The sequence below is a fragment of the Symphalangus syndactylus genome, chromosome 5 (assembly GCF_028878055.3).
Source record: "Symphalangus syndactylus isolate Jambi chromosome 5, NHGRI_mSymSyn1-v2.1_pri, whole genome shotgun sequence".
NCBI classification, from domain to species: Eukaryota; Metazoa; Chordata; class Mammalia; order Primates; family Hylobatidae; genus Symphalangus; species Symphalangus syndactylus.
The window spans coordinates 101,508,433-101,514,432 of record NC_072427.2 but is presented as its reverse complement, the minus strand read 5'-3'; the positions used below and the strand labels follow the sequence as shown (position 1 = coordinate 101,514,432).

General features: G+C 34.8%; 1 protein-coding gene across 1 annotated transcript in view; it reads right to left on the bottom strand.

Annotated features, from left to right (window-relative positions):
* Window positions 1-309: 309 nt before the first annotated feature.
* N6AMT1 (N-6 adenine-specific DNA methyltransferase 1) overlaps window positions 310-6,000 on the bottom strand; it is a 245,331-nt gene continuing 239,640 nt past the window's right edge. Inside the window, exon 9 of the transcript XR_010121208.1 lies at window positions 310-495. The gene's annotated coding sequence lies outside the window, so the exon portion shown is untranslated. The remainder of the gene's footprint in view (window positions 496-6,000) is intronic.

Here is a 6,000-nt window from a genome sequence, read left to right as displayed (position 1 = left end):
CATGAAGAAGAAGATCTGATAAAACTCTGAGAAAACATGTGGATTTGAGTCATAGAACATTGCACTGGTCTCATTGTCTTCTTGAAGGCCAATCAGAACAGGTTCGTACAATGAAAGAGCATTTAGTAAGTTATGGATCGTGGGCCATATCCTTATAGGCCACTAATTTGTTAATTTCAAAAACAGCACAGTGTTTTGTGCAACTAAGTATACTGTCTGCCTGCACAGAGTCTAAAAAATATTGAAGTCCACTAATAGCTTTCACGGTTATCTCCAGCATTTTCTTTCTTTCTCTGCTTAGTTACTCACGTTGGAAGGGAAGGAGACTGAAGGATAACCTCTGACAGGTAGTATCTTTTTTTTGGTGGTAGAAAGGCACAAAAGTTAGAGATCCATAAAGCTATTTTTTCACCAGCACCCCAAGTCAAGGAAAGCATAGGAATTGTTTCTGAGCAGATGTTCTCTCCCGTGGAACTTGCCAGGATGGAGTTTCTACTGTTTCAAAAAAAAAAATAAAACACACATTTTAATGTATTTCTCTTAACGTCTCATTTTCAGTGCTATCCAAACAGAAACCTGGCTACAGGTTCAGACTTACTGAAACAAGTCAATGAAGTCTGCTTGGAATTCATAGTTTTAGCATAAAGCGCCCAGTTTTAGAAAAGTGGTTCTGCACATTAGGTTAATACATTAAGTTAGCTGTTTTCTGCAATAGGGTTATTGTAGATACCTAAAAACAGAAGTTTGGCATTCTAGAATTCCTTACGCCAATGATACAAAATGCTGGATATAAAATCCAATTTCCATCTGCTTACTTGAATATCTATTTTGACCAGGTATGTAAAAGACATGTGCTTGGTGAAAATGTTGTCTTTATGCTCACCACTCACTTCATGCTGCTTAAATATCCATCTTTAATGAACTCACCTGGAAACTAATTCACTTTGAAAGCAAATATTTACCAAAAAAATTTGAGGCCAATAGATGGGTATTATAGAAAAAATTAAATGTGTTCTCAGAGCACATTTTGAGCCTAATATATCTTTAAAATACCTCTCTTTTTCTATTAAAATATTATGACAAAATGTTCTACTGCTGGAAAATACCCAAGTCCCCTCCTCTATTTGTCTATTCTATTTTTCACTAATTTCAATGAATACAATAAGTTTTTTATTTTGAATTTGTTTTGAACAAACTAGTATATGGCACAAAATGAACAAATGAAAACTATGTGGTTAGCTGCCTGAGGTAATTGATTGTAAATGTGATAGTGTCTAACTGCATAAAAATTTGCTATAAATAAGAAAAAAATAAATCTGACTCTAAGTAGTTTTAAAAATCCATTTGAATTCATCAAGGAGAATACGAAATATATTTTCTTTTCCAAATCCATCTCAATTGAATTAAAAACTCTTTGAGGGCAGGAAGCAGCTCAGACTGGTGGGTAGAACCTTGGAAATTTGAAATAAGACAACTCAGGATAGTAGCCCAGGTATTTAAACCACTGTGTGACCTCTGCCAGGTTTCTTATTCTCTCTAGGCTTGAATTTCCCAACTGTAAGATAAGGATAATAATATCTACTTCATAGGATTGTGGTGTGAATTAAAGATCTGAGCATCTGACTCATGGCATGCTCCAAGTCAGTACTAGCCGTCTGATATTTCCCAAAACACCCAGCTCAGGTATTTACATACTGGATACTCATTGACTGTTTCCTGAATGAAATAAAATTAAACGCTATTTCCACTCTATAAAATATCTGCATTTATATAAGAAATAATTACAATTAATAGGACTTTTGCCAACTTTTGATTCTTCTAAACTTGAGATTGCTTCTACTTTCTCATTTGTACATATCCTATCTTACTCCTCACCCCAAACCAAAACGTAAAGTCTGTGCATGATTAGAATCTATTTAAATGTACAAAAAGTCATACTTAAAATATCGAACTGAGTTTTGTCAGGAAAATAAAGTCAAAATCAACATTGTGAGAAAAATGAATTAAATATACAAATTCAGGCTACACAAATAGAGGATGCAGCAATGAAGGTTTAGAAGATGATGGCTGAGGTATCTCTTAACTAGGGGGGGAAAGCCATTTATCTCTGGAAAGTTCAAGAAACTGACACAACCCAAGAAGTGGACCTTGTGGAAAATTCTAGAAACCACATCCTTTGCCACAACCTATAGAAAACACGGTCTGGGGAAGTCCAAGAAAGTACCAGAACCACTAACAGCTTGTGGAGAGGTCTGAAAACCAGCTGCACCTAACAATCAGGACAGTCCCAGGATAACAGCTTCGACTTCATTTGCACCTTCCAAATCCCACTCAAATCCCTCTTGTGGGTGAATTCTAACCCAGCACTACTCAGGAATAAGAACATAGGGAAATACAGTCCTCAGCCGTAGACAGGGCTCTTGGTGGTGGTGCCACGTTGAAAACAACCAACCTAGCACAGTCCATGAAATACCCTTGTTAACTCATTGACTCAGCATCCATCCTACTACTAAAACCATCTTTAATTTCCAAATAAAGACAATGACAACATCAGGCCTCCACCTAAACTAATGCAACCTATCATTTACACAACCAAAGACATACTAATCATCTGCCTCAAAAAGGAGGCAAAGAGTCCACATGCCACTGTTAATTCTTTCTAAATACAAAGCAAGATAAGCCCGTCAACCAAAGGCAATATAGTACAAGGACTTAAGTGTCAGAAAGACCAAGGGTCAAATCTTAGCTCTTTTACTTGACCACTGTGTAACTTTGATAAATTACATAACTCTCTGATCCTTCATTTCTTTAAGAGAAAAATGAAAAATACCTACCTTCTAAGACTACTGTAAACATTTACAATAATATTTGTGACAATTCTGTTTCACAGTAAGTGCTCAACAAGTAATTAGCCTTTATCAATATCTATTTTAAGTGGCATGGATAGAGTAACATTTCTTGCTGATCATTTTTTGTCATGCAGTATATTACATTCATGTTTTCTCAACATTATATTAAACTGTTTTCATACACAACTATGTATGTTTTTCTATTGCACAAACTTCCTAAAACAAACATCAGCTGAAATTTCCTAATTTAAATGACCAATTTCTTGATCCTGCTTAGGTTAAACAGATCTGTATAAAGATACAGAAGAGTGATTAAACAGTCAAGAGTTAGCAGCAAACCCTAAGAAAAAGAAAGGTCAAAGAACTGAATTATATACAAGTTACCTGATCAGCTCCTAAATAATAGAAAATTTACTGTTTATCCAAAAGGACAGCAGTCCTATTTACCTAAATTATGCCAAGAGTGACTTCAGAGAGGAATTAGGTTTCACTTCTACAAAGATCTAACCCATGAATTTGTAACTTTAATATTCTGACTTCATGTCAAAGGAGAAAAATCTCAACTCAATTATCCTACCAGAAAACACAAATTGGTTGACATTGGCAGGCTACAACAACACCATGAAAATTGTAACTGCAGAGAAAAGACAAAACAAAAAAACCTCTGGAAGTCAGAATACTTGAGATGCATCTCTTTATAACTTGGAAGGTTATTCTTTTGTTTGGACAAAGAATACTGGAGTTTTTTAAATGTTTGTACTTCAACTCATCCATACTTATGATATAATCCCCAAAAAGCAGCCATCAACCCAAACCTTTAAGGCTGCCAACCAGGAAAAATAACTTAGCACAACAATGATCTTTTTTAACCATAAATAATGGTATCTTGGGCCAAGCTTCCTAGATAGACTTGGATTGAAATAGCTCTTTACCCTAGGGCTATTAACTGTATAACATGGATATTGAGAGGAAAAAGGCAAAAAGAAAAAAATGCAGAGGAATAAAATTAATTCTTAAAATATCTCAAATTTTGAATAAATGGGGACATGGACTTTTTGAATGGTAGTTCTGTGAATTAAGACAAGCCATTTCTTGCTATGTGTGCAAAAATCCTGGAAGTTGTGGGATGCTTAAAATTATGTTTATGACTCCAAAACTCAAGTGTGCATGTCAAATATAGGTTGTAGGGACAGATCTAAACTAATCTCTGTATGGTATTTGGCTCTAACACCAAAATAATAGGACCTAAAAGAAAAACAATATTAAAGGCCTACTATCCAAAACCCAAACAACTTTGTAACTAGGGTACTAATAAAAGAATAACTGGAGCTTCTAGAGTTCCAGTAGCTCAGTTTGGTTAGAGGCTACTTCAAAGGATATTAAAAACGCCTGAAACCAATAGAGTGGGAAAGTTGGCTTGAGGGCCCTTAGAAAATGCATAGAATAGAGTTCTGATTCAGTGAGGCTCCTGATGAGGTAGCAGAGGAATAAATACAACCCACTTCAAGTTAAGATGAAGCCTAGGTGCCCATTTTAAATTGCCCTAAAATAGAGCTGAAAGGTCTTCTGCCTGTGCAACTGCCATGTTGAAGACCTTTGTTCTGCCTGCAGGAGGTTGTAATCTGGTCCTGCTATTCTGACTCCTTTTGACTAAAAACAAATGACATGTAAACCAATACAGCTTCCATGTTATACTGGCATGATTTTAATGTCATATTTACTAATCTCATATGAGCTATTTGCCTAAGATTCAATTAGACTTTAAGAAATCATATTATATAGTTGACTTGTCCCAAGCTAGCTCATGACTGAGAAAAACCTCTTGTCCTTTTCATGTAAATTAATGTTAAGGCACATCTTGTCTGCTGCATATTTGTGCAATTGATCTTTAGATTCATTGTAGCACTTTACGTTAATTGCTGTTACATTTCATCTTGTTAAACCTGGTCACTTATTTTACCTGTGTCTGATCTCGATTCTGCCCTCCAATATATTAGCTAAAGTTCCAAAGTCCATGTTAACTATTTGTTTCCTAAGCCCACCAACAGTGTTGAGTAGATATAATCTCAAACATTTGCTGCATGTAACCAGCTACTTCCTGACTGTCAAAAATATTGATTGCTTTTCTTAGATACAAACTATCATTCAAAACTTTACAAATTCTCCTAAATATATTATCATCCTGACGTTTTTCTTTTTGTCCACAAAGATATTCTCTCTATAGCATAACATAGCAGACTAATGTATCTGTCTGATAAACTAGTTTCTGATATACGTTTTCCTAATCAATCAGCCTAGAAGCTTTATTCGATAAAGAAATTTGGAAAATTTGAAAAGCCTTGTTCTACATGATTTAATAATAACCCACTGCAAGGGCTTCAGCTTTCTCAAAGAGTTCAAAAGATACCTTTTAGTTAATCTGTTAGAGCATTTTGTTCCAAACGGACCATCAAGTTCCTCAATCTGTATCAAAATATTTTTATCAATTCAGAATTTTGATAACTATTTTAGCAGCATTTGCCCATTTCTCATTTTTCAGCACCTTTATCTTCATCCCAGGCATTTTAAAAGTGCCAAAAAAAAGTGAAGAAGCTCATTGCCACGTTTTCTGTTCAAGAGGAAAGGTAGAAACCAAAGAGACCTATTTGAGTATGAAATTCCCTTCCATATTCATGTACCCTGGAATCAACATTGCAATATAATGAAAAATTAAAATGGGTTGGACTTGAAGATTTGGGCTATATTTCTAACAAAAGAGAAATAAGTAATGAGACATCTCATGCTTAGCACAAAGGATAATATTATTTTCCGCAATCTACTAACCAAATATTTCCACATCAGATAAGGTAAGTCCTCTCACCTAGTTATTCATCTTCAGTATTGCCTGGGCTATCTTTGGTCTCTTGCCTTTCACACAAAGTTTAGAATTATCCTAACAATATAGTTACACACACATATGTGCAAGCACATAAAAAAGTGCTAGAATTTTTATTGGGATGGCACTGAACCTAATTCAATTTGGGGAGAATTGAAATATTGAAGAGAATATAGCTTTCTATTTATTAGATCCTTTTAAATTTTTCTCAATAATGTGTTGTAGTTTTCTGTATGGAGGTTTTGCACAACTTTTAATAGACTTATTCCTGGTATT